Here is a 13432-nt window from a genome sequence, read left to right on the forward strand (position 1 = left end):
TACAGTCAACAAGGTTTTATGTGATAGCAATATCCAGGAAAAGGTAACATGGAATTAATACAAATTCTAAAGGTTTAAATTCTACACTAACATTGTTGCATCTCTGATTGTTTCATGTGATTTTGACTATCTTAGCTTGCTTGGAGTTAGTTGAAGACCAATACTTGAGTTTACATCCCCAAAGAAGTGTTACATGTGTTTTAAAGAATTTGAAATGTATATATGGTAAATGACAAAACTGCCATTCTTTTAGCTTTTTAAGTAGTTAATTATTTTATTAATAGAAATTTATAAATACCATATAACATATAATAGCTTTATTAATAAATTCTTTTCAGATTCAATGAGATAATCCATATATAATTTCTTATTAAACATGAAACCATACCTCTGGTCCAAAAGCTGAAGTTGAAATCAGGAAAAATAAAATAAAATTGCTTCTGGGTCTAGCTATTATAGTTGAACAGGGTGCTGACCTAAAACTATTTATTTGTGTAATACTATTCTTATTACATGTATGTCTTTTTTTTATCAAGTATTATATATGAAAATGAGTTTGTATTCACAAACACATATCAATTTCTGTTCAAGGATCTGGAACTATGGGCAGTTTATGAGAGGGATTGATTCGGTTATGAATTCTTCAAATGGGTTTAAAGATGATGATGACGATCATGAAAAGTTCCATCTTGATATGGATTTGCATGTATTTACCAATAACAACAACATACTTTAATATTTGTACATGAGTTTAACTCTAAGGGGGCATTTGATTTGTGGATTGATGGAATTGGTCCAAACTAGAGCGGTTTTTTGACTCGACCTGTTTTGATCTGCATTTTCTATCCAGGATTGTTATATCATCGAGAGTAGCTTGTCAAAAGCATGAATGGTGAAGTTTTTACACAAAAGAAGGTAATCAATTACTTTCCAAACAACTCTATTCTTTTTACTCATAATAGTAATGAGGTAACATTTCACTACACATAAATATGTTGCTATTATGGGTAAAAGATAAGGTAAATTACCCATATTGGTAGCAAGAGAAAAGTACATTTCTATTCTTTGTCATTAGATTTACTTATATTGTTTATGGTGTTGTAGGTACCAGAAATGTGCTATATCAACACAAATATTGACCTAAAAATGAGAATACTTCATGTGGAATCTTCTAGATGCAAAGAGAAATTATCTATAGAACTCAAATCTGATATGTAACACTCGTGTTCCATTATGGTTTAGTTTTTATTCTCTAAGGATAAAGATGGAGTTTTTTGGAAAAACTCTGTGCCACAACGTGGAGCAAGGATGCCTATGGCGTGGCATTGAATAAGTGACACGTGTATTTTATTGAGCCACCACGGCGTGCCAGCTATTCTAGCCTAAGCCCATCATTCTTTTAGGGTTCCCTTTGTATTTAAACCTCTCTAAACCCATTTTAAGGTTCATTATCAGCCTCCAAGCACGCTTTCACATCAGAATACCCTAGCTCCGTCCCTTGTTTTATTCTTGATCTTTTTGGAGCTTTCTTAGCTTGGAGAAGAAGGATAAAAAGGTGCTCTATTGTTGGATTTTCCAAGGAAGCAACACCATCAACATCTCTCATTATTTCCGGACCGCTTGTAAGGATTCAAGTCTCTATCTTTTGAGTTATTCTCTTAGATCTAGGTTTTTTGGTCCCTTTTGGTTCATTAAGTTGATTTGAGGGGAGGGGGGAATAAAGTTGGCAAGTTTATTGCTCCCTAGTGTTCCTTGAGCATCATATCTTACGGATCTAGAGTTTGGGTTTGATTTGAATCTTGTATAAGTTTTAGGTCATTTCTTGCCATTTGACCTAAGTTGAGTTAAGGACATGCATGGGTAAGTCTACTCACAGTACATGTGGGTCGAAGGAACTAATGTCGCCCATTAGATTGTGTTGTAGTATATTCTTGTTGTCTTTGTGACTCCAGTTGTATGTGTTGTATGCATCTGTGCTTGTTTGCTATATGTATGTAGGGTGAGATAGACCTGGGGGTTAAATAGACCCGGTACAGGCTTGTGCCGACATATTAGTTGAAATAGACTCGGGGGTGAAATAGACCCGGTACAGTTTTGAGCTGACATACGAGTTGAAATAGACTCGGTAGTGAATTAGACACGGGGTGAAATAGACACGGTACAACCTTATGCTGACATATGAGTTGAAATAGACTTGGGGGTGAAATAGACCAGACACAACCTTGAGCTGGCATATATGTAAGGTATGCAGTATTTTAGGGAACTCACTAAGCTTTGTGCTTACAATTTTATGGTTATGGTTTCAGGTACTTTTAGTTCGAAAGGGAAGAGCACGACTTGATCACAATGTATCCACCCATGTTTCCACAACTATATGATTTTGGGATTGTACTCTAATAACTATTTTTATTCTAAAATACTTTTAAATGATTGGAAAAGGGATAATTAGGGTTTCTGGTTGAACAAAAAAATAAAATTTTTACCTTATAAATTTTGGGACGTTACAAGTTGGTATTTGAGCCTTGGTTTGAGGGATTTGGGCACACTCTCAGGTATGTCTAAACTCAAAATGAGGAATTGGTAATTATTTGAAAGAAAATATGTTTCTAAAAAGATTTTTTTAAAGAAAATCAATTTTTGAATATATTTTTATTAAGAAAAAAGGTGTGTGATGCATGCAATCATCCAAGCTCAAGTAATTGATTCCCAGAATACCATACATGTTTGTTATGATATATGTTATGAGACTTGCATGCTAGAATAGGGCTAAGGATCAACTCAGGACTTCATGATTAGGAGAGATGCCTTTATATGCCTATTATTTGAGCTTTTGGAATTGCATGCCAGTATGGATTTTTAGATGATTGGATGGATTGGCCTGATATGTGATGTCTTGTAGCCTAAGAGGATCGAATGCTATGCTAGAATTGGAATTTGTGTTGGTAGAAGTAATTATTAAGTGTATGTTTTAAAAATTGTATACGATTAGGATCATTAGCCCTAGAATGACTGATTTTCCTTACTTACTATTCTTCATTTGGTTTTGGTCCTAGGGTAGAGTCCTTTATTAGATAGTTTACTTGATCCTGTATTGTGTATAATTTTCATGCATAAGGAAATCAGTTGTGAGAGTAGAAGTTCCTAACATGGATTTTAGTAAGTGAGCTTTGGATGTCCTTTGTTTGTTATGTGGCTTGGAGTGTTACTGCATGAATGTTGCTTGCTTTCTGCTTTGTGGTAATCTTAGTGATGTGAGTTAACAATTAAGTGAATATATTAAATCACGTGCTACAAAGGTTAAATAATCTTAGAGTGATGGATTTGACTATATTGAGAAGCTCTTGTTTAAGTCTAACCGTTGTTGGGTCGAGTCTTTTATTCGAAGGATTATCTAAGCTTTGTGGCATGTGATTGTATTCATGAAGTAGTTAGCCAACATCGGTGAGAGTTCTTCGGTAGCTAATGGCAGGGTGAGGTCGAAAACCTAGGAGAGCCTAGGAATTGTTTTAGTGGGTTTGGTTGCGTTGTTTAGCGGGTGTTTGGAGTATCAATTTTACGTAGTGACTTGGAGAATTCAAGATGATTATTGTGGAAAGTATGGATATGTTTGGAATGTAGTATTCGCCTCGTACTACTGAAAGTACATAATTCATACTCGACTTGAGGAGAGTCACAGAGAATCTAGGAAGCAAGTGGGATGAGGATTCTTTGGATATGTTTTGATCATGTATATGATTACTTTTTCAAAATGTTGATGATCGCACAAGGATGAGGTTCATTTTTTTATTGGGGCTCATGTAAAGGCTCTCGTGCTGAGCCAATTGGTGAGAGGATGCATGAGTCCTTCACGTCACCTTCCGACATAGCTACATATCAACCCCTTAGGGGTTATGGGAGGACTGTCAGGGTTTTGAGTTCGCGTTGGATTGAGGAGATGGAGGGTATCTTCCGCACTAGTCCCTATCCCATAGGGGCCAAGGTTCGATTTGCTATGGACCTCTTGCATCATGCAGCAAGGAGTTGTTGGGAATTGATTGCACAAACTATTACGCTTACTGAGTTGGAGGCTATGTCTTGGGAAGAGTTTGTGACCTGGTTTAGAATGGAGGGTGGGTCAGTTATCTTTGTGCAGTAATTGGCAACGGAATTTGTGAGCATGTCAGAGTGCAAGACCCTGAATGATGTGATTTATAGAGCTCGGGAGCGGGAGATTGATTTGGAGCACCTCGGGAAGAGGAAGGCAGAGCAGATTCTGACCACTGTGGGCTAGGCGAAGAGCCTAGGACTCAGGATTCACGTTTGGGAGGCCAGGAGGGTCGGGGTCGTTGTACCAAGTATGGGAGGACCCATGTGGGAGGTTGTTAATAGACAAGGATGGGATGTTTTAGTTGTAGACTGATAGGTCATTTAAATAGGTATTTCCCTCGAGGATCAGTTCTGATGTGTTTTCACTACAACCAAGTGGGCCACAAGAAGGCCGACTGTCCAGAGTTGTTGAGGAGAGCAGTGAGGGCACCTATTCTAGCCATTCTAAGGATTTTCGATGGTTGCAAGGGCAGAGTGGAGGTTCTCGTGGGGAGGCCAAGCATTGCAGTCGCAAGCTGAGGAGATCCGAGTTCTACCAGTTGGCACCGTAGGTATGAGCTATATTCCTTCCTGTGTGCTCATATTAAGTGTCTTTACGATTGTATGTCTATGTGTGAGATTCTATGTGGGGTGTATCTAATTCATCACCTAGAAAATTTGACTTTTCTTCATGATGATCTTGAGAATCTTCATATGCCATTTTGCATACCAAGGGATGTGTTTTGGGGATTTTGGGTAAGTAGTTTTGGACTTAGATGTGGGAGGCATTGGCCATCATCGGATCAAGATTACAGTGAGAAAAGATTAGCTGTTGATTTCAGCTTTGGTGGTATCAGCAAGAATTCAAGTAATCCACAGGGTGGGCATGTCGGGTTCGAATGCAGGATGTGTAGGGGTTTTCATGGTCACGAGTTAGTAAAAAGTTGGCTTGGTCATGGGTTGAAGATTGATAGTTTTCAAGTTCACACCTACCAAGCGGGGTCAGTTGCAGGTTCACATGGGAATCACTCTAGTACAAGTAAGTCATTGAACGGATTGGGTATCTGTTTCGATACCTAAGATTTAGTTCTTCGTCACCTAATAATTCATCGAGGACTTGTAGTGGATTCAATGAAAAGTGCTTAAGGATCTTGAGATTCGTTGAGGTATTGGGAATAATCATCCATTCTTGGAATGTATAAGCACTAGCCTTGGTTGGTCAAGGTAAGCTAACTATTGTAAGCTCAGGTTACCGACTTCTATCATTAGTAGGGATTGAGCAGTGGTAATGTATCACCCTTAAGTAATTGGGAAGTGTTGTTCGCATGGGTTGTTTTATCCATTGGGATTGTCAGCAAAATCAAATGGTATCTATCGGCGAACTTTGAGTACATCGATCCTTCGGCAAGTGAGTTGTTGAATTGGTGACCTGTCCGTTTCGATCAGAAGTTTAGTTGTGCTTGTCATCATATAGGGTTGTGAGATGTTTTAGAAATTCAAAAAATTTGGGATTGGTAGAATTTAGTTGAATACAAGTGGAGTAGAACTGTTTTGATTATTGGAAATAATTCCAGGTGCATGATAAGGAGGAGGTTTATACTGGAGGCAAGTGGAGAACCAATTCTAATTATGGTATGGACCGAGATTTGCACAAGGAATGCGGATTTAGGTTAGCTTTTTGTGAATAAGTGAAGCATCGACGCATAAAGGAGATGTGATTAGATATGGGGGGAGGGATTGTTTTAAAGCTTTTATGCCTATTCTTTTCTGATAAAGGCTTTGGGGTTCAAATCATAACCAAAACACCTGATTGGGGTATACGCAGATGCGGGTTCGACTCATCATGATTATGGTTGGTATGGTAGATCAAAAGTAAGACAATAGGTTGGTTCCATGGAAATATAGAAGTGTTGTAAGATTAAGGGGTGACTCGTAGCATTCACCTGGTCCATGAGCATCTTTGAGAGTGTGGTGAATCTATGAATTGGATCGTATTTTCCTCTAGTTGGGAATAGACCACAGGAGGACAGTCAGTGAGGCTATAGGAAGGCAACAATATTCATGGAAGTAAGTAAGGTTGTGGGTCGTATGAGGCCGGTTGTGATATAAGACTACAGCTGGGCTTATAGTGCTCATTTATGACAAAGTGGATTTGTTACATCGGTATAATGGTTGGTTATGTTGTCCTTGGTGGGTCTAGGAGGGTTGTTGGAGCCATTATGGCAAGCAAGTTAGGACAAATCTTGCCAGATAGACCTTCGTCCAGGAGTCGCGTGGTACAATTGTGTGAGGCTATCAGCCTCAGCAAACGGTTGGCAATATGACATATCGATTAATTGGTAGGTAAGTATGAGACTAGGTAGGTCTCGGCTATATCAGAAATGTAATTATGGGACAACAAGATGACCCTGAGGAGGTACTAATGTTCGAGACTCGTGTTAGGATTCACCTTGTTATCAAGTGAAAGGTTTTCGGCGACGATGAATGACTAGGGATTATGTTTCCTAATGGAAGCAGTAAGATAATCCAGATTAGGAAGGGTTTATGCTCAAATTAGATTGAAAAATGGAGTCCAATTGGCAGTGACTCAAAATGGTATGTCTATTGGGGAGTTAGATAAGGTTTAGGGATTACGGTATTCAGGCAAAGTAGTGATGGTTATTCTTCAGTGGTTAATACTAGTGGGGCAAGTATTCGTTTGTCGTCAGGGTATGAGAGCCCTGATAAGGCTGGATTGTATGTATGGGTCAACTTTTCAGTGCCTATCGGGCTTGTGGAAGTATTGTCCAGGTTGTCGGGCATCTGAAAGGGGTTAAGGAGTGATTTCAAAGACGAAATCTAATTTAAGTGGGGGAGAATTATAACACCCGAGTCCCGGTATGGTTTAGTTTTTATTATATATGGATAAAGATGGAGTTTTTTGTACAAACTCTATGCCACAGCATGGAGCAAGGATGCCCACGACGTGGCATTGAATAAGTGGAACCCGTATTTTATTGAGTTGCCACGGTGTGGCGGCTGTTTTGGCACAATTCATCATTCTTTTATGGTTCCCTTCATACTTAAACCTCTATAAACCTATTTTAGGGTTCAATTTCAGCCTTCAAGCCATATTTCACGTAAGAAACCCCTAGCCTCCATCCCTTCTTTGATTCTTGAGCTTTTTAGAGCTTTCTTATCTTGGAAAAGAAGAGAAAGGGAGAAGAAGGGGCTCTATTGTTAGATTTTGCAAGGAAGCAACACAATCAACATCTCTCATTGTTTCTGGACCACTTATAAGGATTCGATTCTCTATCTTTTGAGTTATTCTCTTAGATCTAGGTTGTTTTGGTCCCTTTTCGGTTCATTGAGTTGATTTGAGTAAAGGGGTGGAATAAAGTTGGCAGCTTTATTGCTCCCTAATGTCCCTTGTGTTGGATAAGGTGTCTAAGTCCATAACTATTTCTTGTATGTACTTGACCTGGCCCAACATGGTCCATTTGGGTTGCATGGCATCATGCATTTGGATAGACTAAATGAGAGAAATAACACTTGTGGTTTATTAATATATTATAAGTTCTAATACTCTCTCCGTCCCAAAATGATAGTCCACTTTTGATTTTTGAAGTCTTTTTTCTTCAACTTTGACCTTAAATATTTTTATTTGTATTATATATTACTTGATAAAAGATATAAAAATGAAAAAACATTTAAAATACAATCCATCCATATATTTTGTATCAAGTATTATCTATCAAAATCAAAAACATTAAAGGTCAAAGTTCAAGAAAAAAGACTTCAAAAGTCAAAAATGGACTATCAATTTGGGACGGAGGTAGTATATTAATAGTATTATTTAATTAGTATTGATCAAGAATTGATTTGGAATTAATTAAGTGATCAAAAGATAACTAATTAGATATATGGGTTGATTATGTAAATCATCCATAACGTGTATAGTGGGCTATAAGGCTCCATGGATTATCAAGTTGGGTTAAACCCATAGGATGCTCCATGGGAGTTACAAACTCATGGGTCATGGAAATGAAGAGTCATGTCACATTAGGGTTTATATGGTGTAACCCTAGATGTGACACAATATATAAGCAACATGTTCTCTACCAAAATCGAACAGACAAAGTTACAAGAGGGCTAGGACGATTTTTACAAGTGTTTGCATTCTCTCAAAGTCATTACAAAGCATTTGGTGTTGTGTGAAGCATTTGAGGCATCACACTTGGGGTGCTAGGCTCTCAAGGTTTTCAAGGAAACAAATCAACTACAAGGTATGTAATGCTAGCCATATTTTAGATTAAAAGGTCCCAATGTATGCTAGATAATATTATGAACCTTGGAAATCATATTTTGCATGTATTTTAGACAAACATGGATCCAAGGTTTTCTAGCGTTGCATGTACACTTAGGGGTGTTAGAATGCTCATAACCCAACAGTGGTATCAGAGCCTAGGCTTGTTTTGTTAATACTTTATGCAAAATAGTGATAAAAATCGAATTTTGAGCTGTCTGCACAGAGGACTCGACGAGTCCAAGTGAAAATGCATCCAACTCGGCGAGTCAGTTCGTGCACTCGACGAGTTGGCCAGGCAGAGTGTAGAATTTCGATTTTTACTGCTGGAAATGGACTAGAAACATTACCCTAAACTTATTTGATGTTGTAAAACTTGTTTTAGATGGTGTAATGGTTGTTCTAATCCATTTACAATGGCTATTATCAATTTTTCATGATCTTTTGTGTTCATATGTTCTTGAAACTTTGATATAAATATTCATGTTCTTATGAGTTTTTTGATAGATCATAGGAATTACTTGTTTAAATGTTATTCATGATCTTTATGTGTTTTAATGGAGTCCATAATTTGTCCTCAAGTTATGGATAACCAAAAGTCTCTTTGTGTTTAAAGCCATTAAAAGAACACATAAGTTATAAAATGAAGAGTCTTCATTTTAATAACTCGTAAGTTATGAATGTGAAAGGTTTTGTAAAGTTACAAAACTTGCCCTCAACTTTTGGAACATGTAAAGTCACTTTATAAACTTTAGTTTCAACCCCTATATTTTTAAAAGTTAAAAATCAACCCTTATACTTTATAATTTTATAAGTTAATATATATATATATATATATATATATATATATATATATATATATATATATAAGAGCAAGTCGTCATACCATTAGTAGGCCTCGTTCACGGAGTCGGTTTATAAGGGGGGTATAAGGTTGTTGCCTATAAAATGGCAGCTTAATGGGTGTCCACTCTCACCCACCGCTTCCTTGATCGGTGGAGGGTCGTTAGCCGAACGGGTAGGACAAGGACTTTTAAATTCTCATTAAAAATTATGACTAATATTGTAAAGTAACTAAATGTTTTATTAAATTCTCAATCTTAGTTACATTAGGAAAATGTGAATAAGGTGCTAATCCATGAAATTACACTTTGCACTTTGATCAAGTCATTAGTGGAGCGTGTGTGGTTAACCGGCACACTAACCTGGACTTAACAAGATAGGTAAAGGGTGACTTATGTTTATCATAGTATCGGTGGAGCGCGTGTGGTTAACCGGCACATCGATTGAGTGATAAACATTAAGGGTACCAAGTGATTTGCCTGGTTACTTCACACCTCGTTTTGTGATCCTCAGTATCCCAGTCACAAAACTTGGAGGGCACACTCGAGATTGAAACATGCCTTTGAAAAGTTCATTAAATCTCAAAAGAATCTTGGAATTTCTAAGAACCAATTAAAAACCTAATAGTTTATATTTCGTTTTTTGGTGGAAATTGGTGAATCGTCATTCACCTACCTTTCAAATATTTTATAGCTTAGATTACGGCATACCATTTCTAAGTTATAATATATTGAGATTGGATCCTAGCCTTAATATGACATTTGGGTATTTTATTAAGGACTCTCTTTATATCTAAACTAAACTTGTTCTGTTCTTTTTCAGATGTCTTCCAACAACACTGCTTCTGGCTCAAACCCTAATGGCTCTTTCTCCCTCATGAACCTATGTGGGAGGGTCATCTTCGATGGTTAAAACTTTATGGATTGGATCCGGAACATCAGGATGGTGACTCGTTACGAGGACAAGGAATATTTCCTCTACAAGGAGCTAAAGGAGATCGATGAGTCCACTGCTACTCCCCAGGAGATCGCTGACTTCCAGACTCATGAAAGAGATGCCACCAAAGTGGCATGCATCATGATGGCCACCATAACAGCTGAACTCCAGAAGTCCTATGAGGCTACTAACTGTTTGAGATGCACCAAGATATGATGGAAATATACCATCATAGTGCTCGTCAAGAGCGGTATGAAATAATCTCCTCCATTATAACAACCAGAATAAAGGATGGAGAATCCGTTACGAGCCACATGCAGAAAATGAAAAGGTATGTGGATCGGTTGCTGAAGCTCAATGTGAACTTTCCCAAGGAGCTTGCAATAGATATCATTTTGCACTCCTTACCCTCGTGTTATGATCAATTCCGCATGACATACCACATGAATAAGGAAGAAGTCACACTCAGCAAACTTCAGGGACTCCTAAAGACCGTAGAAACGGGTCTTAAAGGTAAGTCGGTTGATAACACTCCTACTCCTACTCCAAACTCCGCCCCTGTCTTGGCAATCGGGAAAGGTAGAGGGAAGAAGAGGAAGAGATCTTCGAAGGGTACCAAGGCTAGCACCATTGATGGCTCTTCTTCAAGTGGAACCAAGAAAGGTTTTGTCACTCCTTCTTCTGACCCCAAAAGAGGATGAATGCTTCTATTGTCATGAAAAGTCGCACTGGAAGCGGAACTGCCCAAAGTACTAGCAAGATGTAAAGGATGGGAAAGCCAAACCCAACCATGGTATTTACACTATTCTATCTAATAACTCACCCTATTCTAACTCTTGGATCCTTGATACTGGTTGTGGTATTCATACTTGTTCTGATTTGCAGGGACTAAGAAGAAGTGAGAATGTGGAGCATGGAAAGATAAACTTGATCATGGGGAATAGGAAAGCTTCACCTGTCACCAATATTGGAGTTTACACTTTTTTGCTAAGTAGTGGGTTTACTTTAGATTTGAATAAATGTTGTTATTTGCCAGAAATGGCAAGAAATATTATTTCCTTTCATGCTTTGTACAAACAAGGGTTTACCTTTTCTTTTGATAATGAAATTGGTGGAATAAATGTTTTCTTTAATAATGTTATTTATTTTAAAGCATTACCTTGTGATGGTGTGTATGAAGCTGTATTTGTTGTAGATAATCTAGGAAATAATGTGTTGTGTATTGATTCTTCTGATAATAATAACTTGGATAAAGCATCATTATGGCATTGTCGTCTTGGACATGTGAGCAACAAACGCATAGGCCAGCTCCAAAAGGATAGAGTCTTGGAGTCATTTGACCTAAAGTCAGATGATAGTTGTGAATCATGCTTACTTGGAAAAATGACAAAGTCACCCTTCACTGGTTCTTGTGCTAGGGGTGAAGGTTTGTGGGATCCAGTGCACACAGATATGTGTGGACCCTTCAAATCTGCCACAAGGGATGCTAATCGTTATTATTTGGCTTTTACTGATGATTATAGTAGATATGGAGATGTCTACTTAATCAAGCATAAGTCATAGACTTTTGAAAGGTTTAAAGAGTTTAAACAGGAAGTCGAGAATCAATTGGGCAGGAACATTAAGATGCTTCGATCCCATCGTGGTGGTGAGTATCTTAGTACAAAGTTCCTCGACTCTCTTAAGGAATGTGGGATTATCTCACAGTTGACACCTCCCAGGACACCACAGTTGAATGGTGTGGCTGAGAGGCGTAATCGAACCTTGTTGGATATGGTTCGTTCCATGATGAGTCGAGCTTCGCTACCAATCCCATTTTGGGGGTATGCCTTAGAGACTGCCGCCCATATCCTTATTCTGGTCCCTACAAAGAAAGTTGCCAAAACTCCTCATAAGATGTGGACTGGTAAAGTTCCCAAACTAGACCACATCAAGATTTGGGGTTGCGAGGCTTTCGTGAGACGCGAGACTCATGATAAGATCGAACCTCGAAGTGAGAGGTATATTTTCATCGGCTACCCACATAAATCCTTTGGTCACCTCTTCTACAGACCTAGTGACAATGTGGTCTTTATAGCAAGAAGGGGTGTCTTTCGAGAGAGATAGTTCATAAAACAAGGAAACATTGGGAGGAAAATTGACCTTGAAGAAATTCAAGAGTCAAGTGGTGAAGGAACTTCAAACCCTAGCACTCAACCTGAGGAGGAAACTCCTGTTGAACCAATTGACAAGTATGTACCTATGAGGCATTCCACAAGGGTTAGGAATGCACCTGAGCATTATTATGGGTTCCATATTACTGCGTAAGGTGAGAAACTTATTAGTGATGAGACATTGGTAAGTCTGGATGAACCTAACAGTTACGCGGAAGCCATGGCAGGCCCCAAGTTTACTAAATGGAAAGAGGCAATGGACAACGAGATACAGTCCATGTATGACAATCAAGTTTGGAACTTGGTTGACAATGTACCAGGTCGTAAGACGTTTGGGTGCAAATGGATCTTCAAGGAGAAGACCGACATGGATGGTAATGTACACACATATAAGGCGCGACTGGTTGCAAAGGTTTTTTCTCAAACTCCGGGAGTTGACTATGATGAGACCTTTTCACCGGTTGCAAAGATTAAGTCCATTAGGGTTTTGTTAGCCGTCGCTGCATTTCATGATTATGAAATATGGAAAATGGATGTCAAAACCGCCTTCCTTAATGGAAGTTTGGCTGAAGATGTTTACATGAGTCGGCCAGAGGGTTTTGTCAGTACAGAATAACCTAATAGAGTGTGTAAGCTTGAGAAATCCATTTATGGTTTGAAACAGGCACCTCGGAGATGGAATCTTTGCTTTAATGAGAAAGTCAAAGATTTTGGATTTTAGAGGAGTGAAGATGAATCTTTGGTCTATGTCAAGGCTAGTGGGAGTGTAGTCAGCTTTTTGGTACTGTATGTGGATGACATGCTACTAATAGGAAATGACATCCCAACCCTGCAGGAAGTGAAGTCCGGGCTTGGGAAGTGTTTCTCTATGAAAGACCTTGGAGAAGCTACCTATATTCTAGTGATAAGGATTCTGAGAGACCGGAGTAAAAGACTGATTGGACTTAGTCAAAGTACCTACTTGGATAACGTGCTGAAGAGGTTCAGCATGCAAGACTCCAAGAAAGGAGAGTTACCCATCCAGTGTAACGCTAGACTGGGTAAAACTCAGAGCCCGAGTATTGAGGCTGAGATAGCAAAAATGAGTTGAGTACCTTAAGCTTCTTTAGTAGGTTCGATCATGTATGCTATGAGAAGGTGCTGAAGAGAT

This window comes from Lactuca sativa, chromosome 5, assembly GCF_002870075.4.
Source record: "Lactuca sativa cultivar Salinas chromosome 5, Lsat_Salinas_v11, whole genome shotgun sequence".
Taxonomy (NCBI): Eukaryota; Viridiplantae; Streptophyta; class Magnoliopsida; order Asterales; family Asteraceae; genus Lactuca; species Lactuca sativa.